This window comes from Leptosomus discolor, chromosome 6 (assembly GCF_034619465.1).
Source record: "Leptosomus discolor isolate bLepDis1 chromosome 6, bLepDis1.hap2, whole genome shotgun sequence".
In the NCBI taxonomy this organism is placed as follows: Eukaryota; Metazoa; Chordata; class Aves; order Leptosomiformes; family Leptosomidae; genus Leptosomus; species Leptosomus discolor.
In genome coordinates, this window is record NC_141396.1 from 10,138,681 (window position 1) to 10,152,857 (window position 14,177).

A 14,177-nucleotide genomic window follows, 5' to 3' on the forward strand; every position below is an offset into this window, starting at 1 on the left:
ATTTTCTGGTGAAAAAGATAAGATGTGAGCACTTGATACAGACTCTGTGATGAGTGCTGAAATCTGGATGTCAGAGACCCTTATTTCTGACGATGCCTCACTTTGGAGCGTGAACATCCTGAAGGAGATTTCATACATAAAAATATACACAAAGAATTTACGTATGCCGATTATGCCACACGTGCATAACTTAAGCAGGTGCCAACGAGTAAAACGTGTTTGAGATTTAGTATGTTGGTGGCCACACATACAGGTTTAAGAGATGCCAGATTCTTTAGCTAGTTAGAAACACAGCAAGATAAAAGGAGTTAGATAACGCACGACTTTATGTAATGTGTCCTTGAGTAAGCTGATTTGCACTGAATTTTAATAGAGTCCTGATTCATCAAATCTCAAACAGAATTAAGGTATGGACTGGATCCTAATAACATCATGCTTTATATCCATGAAAGATAAATTAAAGGATGCAAAACTGCTATTGACAAACATTGATTATATGTACTTTGATGGACTTTGAAGTTGTGCCAGATGCGTCTTGTCAGCCTCGAAAGTTTTCTTTTAAATCTCATTGCATAAGGCTTTTACTTTTTAATTATTTTTTTCCCTCAGCCTCTTTGATCAAGAAAAAATGTAGATCATATTTGCGTGATGCTATTTCCTATGCATTTTATTTAGATATGCCCTTGTGCACAGCTCATGATATGTAAAAGCATTACAAGGCACATAGGCATCGTACCTTGTTATCCTGGGTGCTAATTAACACTTAATTGACCTTCTCAAACCACTGAGCGAAATCTCACCATGTGCAGAGGGCTAGCACGCTGCTCGTCTCTTTTTGTGCCACATAAATCTACAGAAAAAGACGCAAGCAACAAGGTTGCTGAGACTCTCTTTGTTCCCAGGAGAATTTTAACTGGTGAGGATGTTCTATGGATCCATTTCATTCCACTCCTTTCTGTGTGGCACAGTGGTCCTCATGTCAGACCCTATGGAAAGGCAAACCTTCTTGCAACTTCTGCTGATTTCAGAAGATGGACCAAAGTTTAAACAGGTGAAACTCTGCCTCCTCTTTCCTATACACAGAAAAGTCTTGTCAGTAGGGAGCTTCAAGAAACTGAAAATAAGCTTTGGAGCGATTCTAATTCTTAAGTGTTTTGGGCCCATACCTACCACCTTGCTTTCCTTCTCCATCAGGATATGGCCAACACTTTCAGAGCATGGAGTGCATAAAGTATGTTGATGTGCACGGCAAAAGGCTTCAAAGGTGGTGTAGGATTTGAGTGCAGATGTTCTTTTTTGGGAATAGACCCATTCCCTACATCTCCAAGCCCATCTTAGTGGCTTGCTCATCAGACATGAAGTACTTCTCTGTGACAGTCTACGTGCTTTGAAACAATGAATATGGAGAAAAAAATAGATAAGAACTATAAAATCCTTTTAAATTGAGAATAAACAGACGAAAACAACTATTTTGAGTACTGAATCAGAACTGTGGTGTACTTGGAGGTTTCTGCGCAGATGCCTTGAACAAATAATTTACTCTCACAATTCCTTCACTTCCCACCTGAAGAGTGTGGGTAGTAACTTCCCTTCTTTCACTATGTGTTGCCTGTTTAGATAATAAACTCTTCTAGCTCTTTATTTTTTCCTGTATTAATGAGCACCTCCAGGCACAAGAGGTGCCCTGTCTTGGCTGTGATATCTAGTATAAGAGAAGGAAAAGAATAACCTAGGTCATAGTCTCAATGATGTATTTGGAATTACTACCAAGTATTGTACTCTATAATGCTTGAGTAGTTTTGGTTGCCAAAATAAACAGCAAGAACATTACTTTGTCCTTTTTTTTTTTTTCCCTAAAATAGGAATTTCCAGTGAAAAATTATTTTCCTTGGACATTTTTCTGCCACTGTGCACAACACTTGAACTCTGATCCTGGAAATCTTTTCAAACCCTTCCTGGCTGATAACTCTTCTCCATCCTCCAACACGAAAGAATATTCTGTACTGGATCTACTTACGTGTGTCTGGTGTGTGTGGATTATTACAGCGTTAGACACAGTAACTGCAGATCTAGTTATTAGCACCAGAAGAAACAAATCGCCGCAGCTGTGAGTGAAGAGAGAAAACTCCTAAGGTAAAAGAAAAATAAAAAATCTACTATGCAACTTTAATAAAAACAGCTGTTCTAGAAATACTTGCCTGCATCAGCCATCAACACCATGCCCACAAGAGCACAAGCCAGTCTCTGAGGGTCAGGACGTCTTTCTTCAGACTTGACTGCAATGCCATGCAATACGCAAAAATCGATGCTTTGAATTTGGCCTTTTCCACTGCTACCATTTTATGGCTTTCTTTAATTAACCTAACAACTCAAAAGCCCTATACATGTTTGTGCTTCCTTTTTAGTGTTCCCTACACTTCCATTAAATACAAGCCTTTTTCAAACAGCAAACGAAAATAAGAAAGCAGAAGCCCTATTATTCCTCTTTATACAGAAGGACCAGAGCTGAGTGAGAGTACAGGGAATTGACTTTTAATATAAAATCTGGGAAGGGGAGGAGGGGTATTCTCTTTGTGAAATTCATCTTGGTGCAGAAAGCCAGCATGAAGTCTAGACACCACTTAAATCAACATTTAAAGTGTTGTGGTTGCATTTTGTTTCATAATTCTCTCTAGCAGCACATTCCCAGTGATGGTTTCAATTCTTGGGCTCAGATCAAAAGCACAGTAAAAATTTAAAGACAAGCAAACAAACAAAAACCAGAATAAGTGCAGGCAGCAGAAAGTTCTCTTGGACGTGTAAAAGGGCTCTTCCCTCATCCCTGCCGCTGTAACCCAGGAGTAACTCTTCGAAGGCTTTGTGCAAGCTCAAAGCTAGTGCAAGAAGAGACTCAGCTAGTTAGGGAGAGAGACAATCCCACTCCAGTGGTACACACCAGGACCAGCAACCTCTCTCTAATGCTGATTTGGTACCTGACTCTTTCTCTGAAGGTGCATAAACACCACTGAGCCCTTGAAGAACAACCTGACATGGTGGAGCTTTCTTCCTGTCCTCAGTCAAAGACTGGTGTATGCCCTGGCCAAAAGGTTTTCTGTCCCCTTCTGGTCTCTTGGGTCTCCTTTTAAATCTTTCCTATAACAGCTCCAGATACTCTTGTTAGCTGTGCAGCTTTCTGAGCCCATTTTTGTGTCTCGGAGCTGCCTGCTAAAAGCATTAAAATTGTAAAGTGGTGGACAAAGGAAGACAGTTTTGCTTTCAAGCTGAAAAACAGGCATCAAAGTCCCTGTAGTAAATTTACAGAGTATTAAAAACAAACAATATCTGACCGTAGGGTAACATCATTTTAGGAAAGATGTGATGGCCTACCTCAAAGTCTGCATTTAATGCCCACAGCTCTCACTTAACCTGCCTAGGCTAGAAATCCCAAGGGCCAAATTCTGTCCAATCATCTTAAACCAGAAAATTTTTACATTGCAAAGGTAGAGCTAATATAGTCTCTCTGCTCTGATTACCAAATGCCTCTTCCACAGGCTCCATCAGTCCTTCTCCAGACAAAGTGCAGAGCAGGGAACATCAGTGCAAAGGAACATATATAAGCCATGCCCCCAAAAGATAATCTCTGATGGGGGAGTTAGAAGTGGGAGCAGAGTCAGGGGAGAGCTGGCAAGAGCTGACAGTGTCATCCTGCTGCCTTGGGGGATAAGACGGTTTTCTGAAAGGCGCATCATTTGGCTTTTAACCTGATGGCAGAAATAAGAGCATAGGGAGGAAAGAAGAAGCTGTAATAGCAAAGACCAAGTGAAGTTTCTGGGCCTGAAAGACCCTGACAGTAGGGCCATGAGGATTTTCCTCACCAGGGGTCAAGGAGCAGCAGCACAGTGGGGTGGCTGGGCTCAGCAGGGCACCAGGCAGCAGCTTGCACAGAGGTGCACGGACCTATCCCACGCCAGTCAGAGCCAGCCACTTCCAAAATATGTCAAATAGTTGTGGGCAAGTCAACTGAAGGTAGGAGGCTCTGCCACCCTCCTGAAAGGTGGCTCATGTAGTATGGTGGCACAGACCAGCTGCTGTGGGCTGCGTTCGATGGCCCAGTGTGAGGCGGTCCTTGGGCCACGGACTCACAAGCTGCACGGGATTGAGATGAGACAAAACAGGATTAGACAGAGGTGCATGGACTCCCAGGGTGTCTCCATCTCCTTTCCATATTCTGAGAAAGGCACAGACCCCACCAGGCACCCAGGGCTGCAAAGCTGTAATGGCTGCAGCCCCGGAGCTCCTCCAGGATGCCGCTTCTGCAGTCTCGGGTGCTGGTCAACTGCAGGAGACCTTGGTGCCACTTCAGCCAGCGTCTGTGTCTTTTTTACTCTCACACTACAGTGTAGATGACACCATCCTCATTACTAATTTATTTTTACAATCCCCAAACAAGCTGAATATAATGAACATTAGGGTGACTACGTTTATCCTGTTGAAGAAGCAAAGCCATAATGAAGTCTGACCCCCATGCTATTTTGCATGCATTTAGAGGAAAGCACAAACTAGAAAACACTTGGATTTAAAAAAAAGGTGTCTCCAAAATATGGCTTTGAAAAAAATTATTGCCATTTTTTTGATGATTCCCCCTCACCATTCACTGCAGTGTGGTTATTTCAGACAGTAGTCACACATTGCTCAGTGGGACAGTAAGGTATCATCAGTTTCCAGGAGGGGAATTCAACAGGAGGTCATACAGTAACTCATATATTAAATATCTGGGAATTATTTGGCAGAATAATTTAGCATGCTGTTCAATGATTTGTCTAAAATACTAAAGTAACAGAGACAAATAACTTCAGGTGGAACTACACACAAGTGTGATGAGTACAGCTATGCGGTTCCGATAGAGCCAACAAATCTTACCTAAGAACTATACACTTACTTCACTCTCTTTAGGCGTTTTCTTTTCCTTGTGTAGTGCTCTGAATAAGAACATACGCAGGATTTTCAATTTCCATTTAGTTACTAACATTCATTACTACACATTGACAGAGTTAGACATCTGAACGGTCAGCTGAAAGGACGCACAAGTGAAGCAGCACACAGTTGCAGCCCCTGCTCACCTCCTTGGTTCTCATATGTGGAGGTGATGAAATATGTAACAGCTCTAGTACTTACGTTGTGTTTATTTTGGCTTCGTGTTTAACTTGGCTGGCCTAGCATGATGAGCAGGGCCAATTTGGTTGAGCATATAGACGCTGATTTCATTTCAAGCCCAGCTCCCCCAGGTTACAATTCCTCTTTTTGATCCATCATCTCAGATCTATACTTTGACCTCAGATTTTCTTTCTGAAAAAGCAATTTTTCTATGGCCACTGATCCAATATTCAAGTTCATTTTTTATATAGTTGAAGTCTAACAAGTACTTTTTTAATTTAAGTCTCTGAAACTTACAACAGAAGTAGCACAGAACTGTTTGCACTCTTCTCCATGTTGCAGTGGCAACCACAAGTAAAATTGATTATGGTTTTTATAAGACTGTCTGGGATAAGAAAGCTGTCTCTTGAGTAGCAATGCTAAATGTGAGCTCCAGATCGATAACTGTGGGGCTAATAGCTTGCAAATTAGTCATCTGAATTGTGAGCAGATCCTAAGGGGTTTCGTGTCCTGCTCTCACTGAATTTCCCCTTACCTTCCTTGGAAAACCCGAACCATGGTTCTTCTGCCTTGTTCACTGCGTTCAGCACTATTTGCCTGCTTCCCTCTGGTCCTCTTTAACCAGACCTTTTTTTTGACTAAGATGCTCCTAAATCTCTTTGTTCCCTTTTCCACTTTCCACTTTCTATTCTCATTGCGGTCAAACCAGTCACGTTGCAGGATTTAAAGTTACACCGATGGTGGGTACTTGGGGCCAGACCCAGCAAAAGCGATGGGAGTAAGATGCCTGCAGCCCAGAGGGTCTCTGCGCCCACAGCACCAGCACAGCCTCTGAAGGCCCAGCCTGGGAATGGGCAGACCTGGCACCGTGAAAAATCAGCATCTGAGGTTCATAAAGGGAAATGCAGATGCTGTCAAGGGAGGCTTCCCTCATTAGCAGCCAACAACTGTATCAGCTCACTGGAAAGTCAGTGTGGTTTTCCTGCTTCAGAGTTCTAAACCAAGAACTGAATATTTTTAGGGTTTGGAAACTTTGGCATGAGCCCACCATCACAATGTTTCACGGCAGCAGTATTCAAGCTCCTGCTCCCCTAACCTCGGTAGTAATATGGGCCTCCTGGTTGGCAGTCTTTCTGTGATGCATCACAGCCTCCCAAAAAGCAGAGAAGAGGTGAGAGTCATTGTGCTCTTATGAAATGCATCACAAAAAGGATATTGGTGAATCATTTTGGCTGTTGTTAAAATGAACATTCTGTGAAGAAGTTGACATTGGAAAGCAGTACTTTTCATACAGTATGTTTAGACAGGCACCTAACTTTCGCTGCAAATTTTGAATGTTGAGGTGCTGGTGTGGGTGGCAGCATGTATCAGTATTTACATTAAAAGTAATTACAGTGATGTTATGATCATTGCTAAGCCAGGCATTGCAAAACTGAATAATTTATTGTTAAACTTAGTTCAAACGTGCTCCAAAGTGGAACTGATTCCTTAACAGCCCGGGCTTGGCTCTGTACTGACGTCCTGAAGCCAGCAAGGCAACATGGTTACATTATTGTAAAGTCTGTGGTCTGTGCTTAGAGTACACTATTTTAAAAATGTGTATTTATTTCCTCTTTTCACCTTCCCATAGTGCTTCCCGTAAGCACAAACATTTCTCCACTCTGATACCCATTCCCAGACATCCTCTCCTCTCCCGTAACACCCTCCGTGCTCAGCCCTCACTACACAGCACACAGCTCTGCCACAGCACATGCACCTCAAATCTTCTCCTCTGGGCTGCCTCTTCTTGCTGCTCCCCACGCACTGACCTGAAGTTGCCCGGCTTGCTGGGCTGGCTCAAGGAACAGCTAAGTGGATGCAACAGCTCCAGTTCACCTCTCCAGCTCCCAGAAGAAACCGGCCATGTATTGTCCTTCTCTATGTTAGCCCTCTCGCTTCTGCACCTAACTGAGTGGGACCCAAAAAGTCAAAGCGAATGACCCCCATGAGGGAGGAAGCTTTCACATCTTGTACAGGATGCTTTGGGACAGGAGTCTCCAGGCAGAGGACAAGCTGGAAAACCCACCTACCCTGGTCCCTGAAGCTGCTCCTGAAGCCCAGGTTCCCATGGGAGAGCTGCCCAACTCCTGGTGTCGCATCCAGCAAGGGGTCTGACAGACAGGCACTGCACGTAAACCCCCTTCACTCTGCATGTCTTTGGGACCATCCTTCCAGCAACCCACCTCATATACTTAGTGCTAAAATAAATTCCTGGGGAAGGAAAAAGCATCTCTGAACTTACCCCTTCCCTTTCGCTCTCTGCCCTTCCCTCCCCACGCAGATGTACATGTTCCACTGCCACATTTGCAATTTTTTTTTCTTCTTTGAGAGATTTTCGTACTCCAAAAGAGCGTCATTGAATTTTGCTTAGTTAAGGCAAGACGGCTCATGTCAGAAAATGTTTGCTAGATTGGATCTCATTTTGTAACATTTCCCCCTCAAAGGATCATTCAATGATGCATCTTAGAATCAGATTCCAGAGAGGGAACTAAAAGAAACATCAATAAAAAAAGAAACTGTGAGGAAACTAAATATAGAACAGGCCAATATGAATTAAACAACATCCTAGAAATCTTCACACAATAATTGATTTGCTCATTTGTACTTCTTTCTATTCTTTAATCTTTCAGCAGGGTTTCAATCCTCCCCCCATTGCTTTTTTAATATTCTCTGTTCATCTGTTGTCTACAATATTGTTTCTGATCTCTCTCATCCCATCAATCATCTATAAAAAGAGACTAGTCCACACACTCTGGTCTCCAATCCTAATGACTGTAAAGAACTAATCACCTAAACTGAGTGATGTTCATTGTTGTAAGTGTCTCTTTGATTTATTAAACATCTCTGTATAAATTCCTGCATGTTTTGCAAGTTGTTTCCTAGAACCTGTATGAAGGCACTTTGAAATCCTAAAACTGTCTGCTTATGGGGTTTTTTGGTTCACCTAATAAATGGATTCTTGTCATGAAAAATGAGTTTTTACTTAACTGAAAGGACCACTCAATTCCAAATTCAGGTCAGATCCTCAGTTTGAGCTTTCTCTGAATACATGGCAAACTTACAAAGGCCACTCATATACACTTTATATTAATGTGAAAGTGCTGTGTGCATCACTTCAGCATGTCTGCCTGCTGATGGAGAGCCATAGACACTATGGAAACACTCCTAATGATGGCATTTTCCCCAGCTGTCACTTTCGCATGCTGTTGCAAGCTCTTCAGTTGAGCAAGGAGACTTCCAACCTGATTAAATAAAGTTTAAGAACTGAATATGTTCACATTCTGTCCTAGTCGAAACGACGTATTCAGCACCACGCTGTCAGCGTGCAACTATTCCTCACAGTGACGAGATTTCGTTTGACTGCTGAAGCTGGCCTCTTTGACCGTACATCAATGGTGAGGCCACAAAATCCCTGCCAAAGGACCTGGGTGTCACCAAATTTGGGGATTCTCAAAGGAGTGCGAGATCCAGGTTCTGCCAGTCACGTCGAGGACTGCCTCCCCATCTATCTTGGTCACACTTGAAAGAAAAAGAGATACTAAGGACAGAGTGGAACTCAATATGAGCAAGGCACGTCTGAAGATGGTGTGAGGCTTTTGAAAGAGCCCGACATATTCTTACAAGCTAATTGTGGAAGTGGGAACTAGACAAAATATTACATGGGCACAGCTATTGGTATAACCACACTCAGGGGACAACACCCAAAATGGAGGACCAGTTTGACCAGCAGCTCCTCTGTGGGTCTGCCTTAGGACGTGTTTTTTCACCAGGACCTTAGGGTACAGGACTAGAAAGAAAATGTATAAAATGTTTGAATGATGCCATTCTGGGAAGGATTCTTTGCCAATGAGAAGTTTATAAATTCCCTTCCCCTTTCCCATGCTGGATTTGCACAGAATATCGAGTACCTGCTAAAAATAAATGCATATTCCTTAATGTTCACCACACTCTTTACAGCACTCCCTGTTAATGAACCAACTACTGTTACAGGCGGGTGAGCTTCATGCACTGATTGCCTCAGTGCCTCACACTAAGTAAAAAAGATGTTAATAATCTTATTATTACAGAAACATCATGGAAACTCATAAATATAGATTCAACAGTTAACATCACAAATCTGTGAAAACCCTTTTTTCAGCACAGTATGGGCATAGTTATGCTGGCAGGCAAAAGAGTGGGGAAAAATTATGTATAATTTATTCTATAGATTTGCCCACTTTTTCTGTTTACAAAATGTGCATTCATACCTTACAGCTTTTGTGTTCTTTAACCATCAGCAAAACAGTCTCCTACAAACCCTCCAGTAAGGGTGGATTAAGCCAGGCTGGTAAATCCATGTTTGGTGTATAGAGCTCATACGGGTTTCCTTTTCACTGCCTGATTAGCAGATTGTCAAGTGTTACTCTTAGAATGAGCTTCTTTTTCCTTACATTCACTTTACCTTTCAAAATTTGCTTACTGCACGTAGCTCAGGTTGTCATGCAAACATCAACATTTTTGTGATTACAGCTGTCAGCTAGAGTAGCCACAGAAAGTGATTAGCTCCCCCACAACTGCATACACTCAGAAAGGGCTGCAACATAGAAACGCAGCAGAAGAGGGGTCTTCTCTCTCTTTCTCTCTCTCTCTTTTTTTTTAAGGAAAATGCGGCAATGGTGTTCGGAAATTTTTTTTTTCCCCTCATAACTGAAAAACAAATGCAGAGAAAGTAGATTTAGATTTCTGTTCAAGCAAATATTCATGGAACTGATTGGTGAAGTTTAAAATGTCCCCATCATCTGTACTCATATATATAATGTTGCTGCAAAAAGATATTTCTGTTAATATCAGGTGAGAGAACTCCATTACCCAGTCATGAAAACATAAATAAATAATAGCCATCCACAACACTGGTGTCAGCACCTTTATCATGGATGCTGATTTGGGCTAGATGACTTCCAAACTCTCCAGAAGGGGAGACTCATTTCTATTCTGAGAGGCTCCTACTCAGAGGACTGTCACACAAACGGACAGAGACTAGGAGCAACCGACAATTTCTACATATGTGAACTCACTGCACTACAAAAAGGATGGCAGAGAAAAATGTTTTTAAGAAGTAATGCGCAGGCAAGATAGAGGCTTTACGCTGTGAGAAAAAAAGCATGAACAGAACAGTTGAAAACACACAAAAAATTTAACCCTCAAGCAAGTCCAACCAAAACATTTGGTTAGATTCATATCACACCACACTGCAGTTGGACCACCTATATTAATACTGTATACTTAAAATATTTGCTGATGATAGAGTCCGTCTACAAATTTGGTATCAGTGGTTTCACTGGGAAATGATCTGTGATTTTTCTCTGTGCAACAACACTGACAATTTAAAGTCTGTTATCTCACAAAAGAGATCTTAATAAATGAGTTCTTTTCTCAAACAAATGATTCACGAATCTCTGTGGGATAAATATGGTGATGATTTAACCTGTTTTACAATCCATTGAGCTTCAAACATGTCAGCTCATCTAAGAATGGATATTATAAATTTTACAGCTCTGGTTTGGGAGAAAATCCTACATCTTGAAGAAAAGAAACAAAGACTTTCCTTTACTGATTGAAGGGGTTTGGGGTTTTTTTGTTTTGTTTTGTTTTGTTTTGTTTTTTCCCAGAAAGATGGTTGCTGCTTGAGAAGCACTGAGCAGTAAAGAAGTCTGGAAGTAGTTAGTCTTGGTGGAGGTGAACTGTACGGTTAGAGGGCAGAAAAGGAGGTCAGAGGTATATATGATCAATACAATATTGCACAGGAATTGCCACAGCGGACACCTCATACCTACTTTGTGTGTGCACTTATAAATACCTGTCCGTATCGCCAATCCCTGGCTCAGCTGAAAAGGTTCTGTATCTTTGACGCGAGGCAAGAAGATCTCCATCCCCGCAGTTCTACTGAGATTACTCAGCTGTGAACAGATAACTCGATACAAAGAAGAGGAAGAAAAAGCAAGGAAAAAAGTAGAAGCAGACAATTTCATAGAGCCCAAACCAGACAAGACTCTCTCTGATGACCAAGGGAAAAGCTTTGATAAACGGTAGGGCAGCTCCTCAAATCCAGGTCTCTGAAAGTGGGGGTGGAACACTGCAGGAAATAATATGAGAGTCCCTGCTGTGGGAGTCAAGGGAGACAGGGAAAATAGTTCAGGTAATAAAAAAAATGTTAATATTACAAGAGTGGAATGCATCTGAGTATAATTCCAGACTTTTAAGTTCAGTTTTCAAATCTTGGAGAAAGAAAGAGACAGCCTGCTGCCATCTCACTAGTTTGTCACATTGGGTTTAAGGTGTGGAATAAATCAAAACTTTTTTTCGGAACATGGTACAAAGAAACGCATTAATAATACATGAAAAATGTTCATCACGTTGGTGTGCATCAGTGGAAACACTATTTTAAAGAAGCTATGAGCAACACATGAAAAGGCTTGACCTACGTTTCACTAGTGATGTGTTGGGGTGGGGGCAAGGAAACGTTTCTCTTACCCACTGATGTGCTATATCTGTGACTTCCCGCTTGGGTAGAGAAGTTGGGTTCCCAAAGCAGGGATGATTTTTTTTTTTCCCACAAGCAAGTTTGAATCCTCTGAGCCGTCCCCTCTAAGTGCATTCAAGAGGAACAGAGAGAGAAATAAAACAAAACCTCCCAGCTAACTGGTAGCTGCCATGCCTTTTCTTCCTCTGCACGCTGAATGTTTAAATGTCTAAAGACTCTGATGTTTGCCGAGAACAGCAGTCATTTTTGTGCTCAGCTCTGCACGCTGTAGAGCAGAGGACTGGGACACATGCACATGCCTATATCCTGTGCCTTTCTAAACAGTTTTGCTTTCCTTCCCTTTAGCTTCCAGACACACACTTAAAAAAAAAAAATAATAAAAGTTGTTCTGATTAAAAGTACACAATTGCTATTTATGGAAGAGCATAGCTGCAATAAATATTTGTTTCTAAGCTAGTTGAATCTATCAGCAATCAGAGTGTGGGAAAGATCAAAGGGAAGAGAAGATAAACACAAAAACGACATTCGTGATTCGGATTGTGGTAGCGCCCAAACGCTCCACACAAAAATGAGGCCTCCTGCAGTTAATGCTGTACAGGCAAATAGTGGTATTTTCTTGTCTTCAGAAGCGCCAGCAGTCTCAACGGGCAAATTGGACCTGAGGGGGATGAAAACAGATGATTTCTGTTAGTGACCAGAATGAAGAAATGCTCATTTTGCCAGGGTGCCTCTGCTCCTGGGGCTAATTCTGTTTGCAAGAGCTGTGGGCACCCTCTCTTCAGCTGGTGATATCAGAAGATATTTGGGTCCCACTGCCCCCATGGGGCTGTGCATCCATGAGGGAACCCTTCAGAGACCTTATGCTTTAGAAACGCAAGAGCTTTGGTTCCACTAGCTCTTCCATGAACAATTTGCACTCACAGGGCTAATCAAATGCAGTTGAGCTGGACAACTTCCTTCTCTTGGTGGAGGAGGAAGGGGGTGAAATGAATGGTCACTTGGCTGTGCAAACCCACACCGCAGTCTCTGTCATACACCACTCTTCCATACGTGTTAGAGGACACTTTAGCTGTGCCAGGGCAAGCACAGAGGTAAGAAGCATGCTATGCATCACAGAATCACAGAATCACAGGATGTTAGGGGTTGGAAGGGACCTTGAAAGATCACCTAGTCCAATCCCCCTGCTAGAGCAGGACCGCCTAGAGTAGATCACACAGGAACGTGTCCAGGCAGGTTTTGAATATCTCCAGTGAAGGAGACTCCACAACCTCTCTGGGCAGCCTGTTCCAGGGCTCTGTCACCCTCACAGTGAAGAAGTTTTCCTTATGTTAATGTGGAACCTCCTGTGCTCCAGCTTGCACCCGTTCCCCCTTGTCCTGTCATTGGCCAGCACCGAGAAGAGCCCAGCTCCATCCTCCTGACACTCGCCCTTTCCGTATTTATAAGCATTGATGAGGTCACCCCTCAGTCTCCTCTTCTCCAAGCTCAAGAGACCCAGCTCCCTCAGCCTTTCATCATGAGGGAGATATTCCACCCTCTTCATCATCTTTGTGGCTCTGTGCTGGACTCTTCCAAGCAGTTCCCTGACCTTCTGGAACTGAGGGGCCCAGAACTGGACACAATATTCCAGGTGGGGTCTCACCAGGGCAGAGTAGAGGGGGAGGAGAACCTCTCTCGACCTACTGACCACAGCTCTTCTAATACACCCCAGGATGCCATTGGCCTCCTTGGCCACGAGGGCATGTTGCTGGCTCATGGTCATCCTACTGTCCACCAGGACCCCCTGGTCCCTTTCCCTTACGCTACTCTCTAACAGCTCAGTCCCCAACCTATACTGGTGAAGGAACCAGAGCTGATGGGCATTCACATAGCACTTTGCATGCATTTCATTCCTCTCTTCCCACATGCTGCTGCTCCATCACTTTCCTCCACCTCTGGGGAGCTCAGGAGCAAGCATGGTTGCTGTCAGACCATGTCACCAACCACACATTGGGATGTGGTCATGGGACCTCTTTGCAGTGGCCTGCTGTCGGCCATCACCTCTCCACTGAGACAGCAGAGCAATCCTCAGCAAATTCATAATCCTAAGCAAGGAGAGGCTCAGCATCCAAAAATTACCCCGTCTTTCCCTGCTGGACCCCCATTTTCCAGTGGAGGGTATAGGAAAGAGGGAATTTGCTGCTCCAGCAGATGCTTATTGCACTCCTTGTATATGCCTTAAGCCTGTTGTCACCGTCCTCATTTGTAGTTTTGTGAACTACTTTTACCTTATTTAACAGACTCGCACAATAGGAAAAAAGACCCTAAGGAAAGAGAAGAAAAATTGTTACTTTGCTAAGACCTTGCCTGGCAAGTTTCAGCTCAGAAACCCCAGAGAATGCAGAAGAGATTAATGAAAATGCTGAGAATCACCATAATAATTCCAACTACCCGCACCAGTGTCAGCAGGCTCAGCAGGGCCTGTCATTAGAAAGCCCCCTTTTAA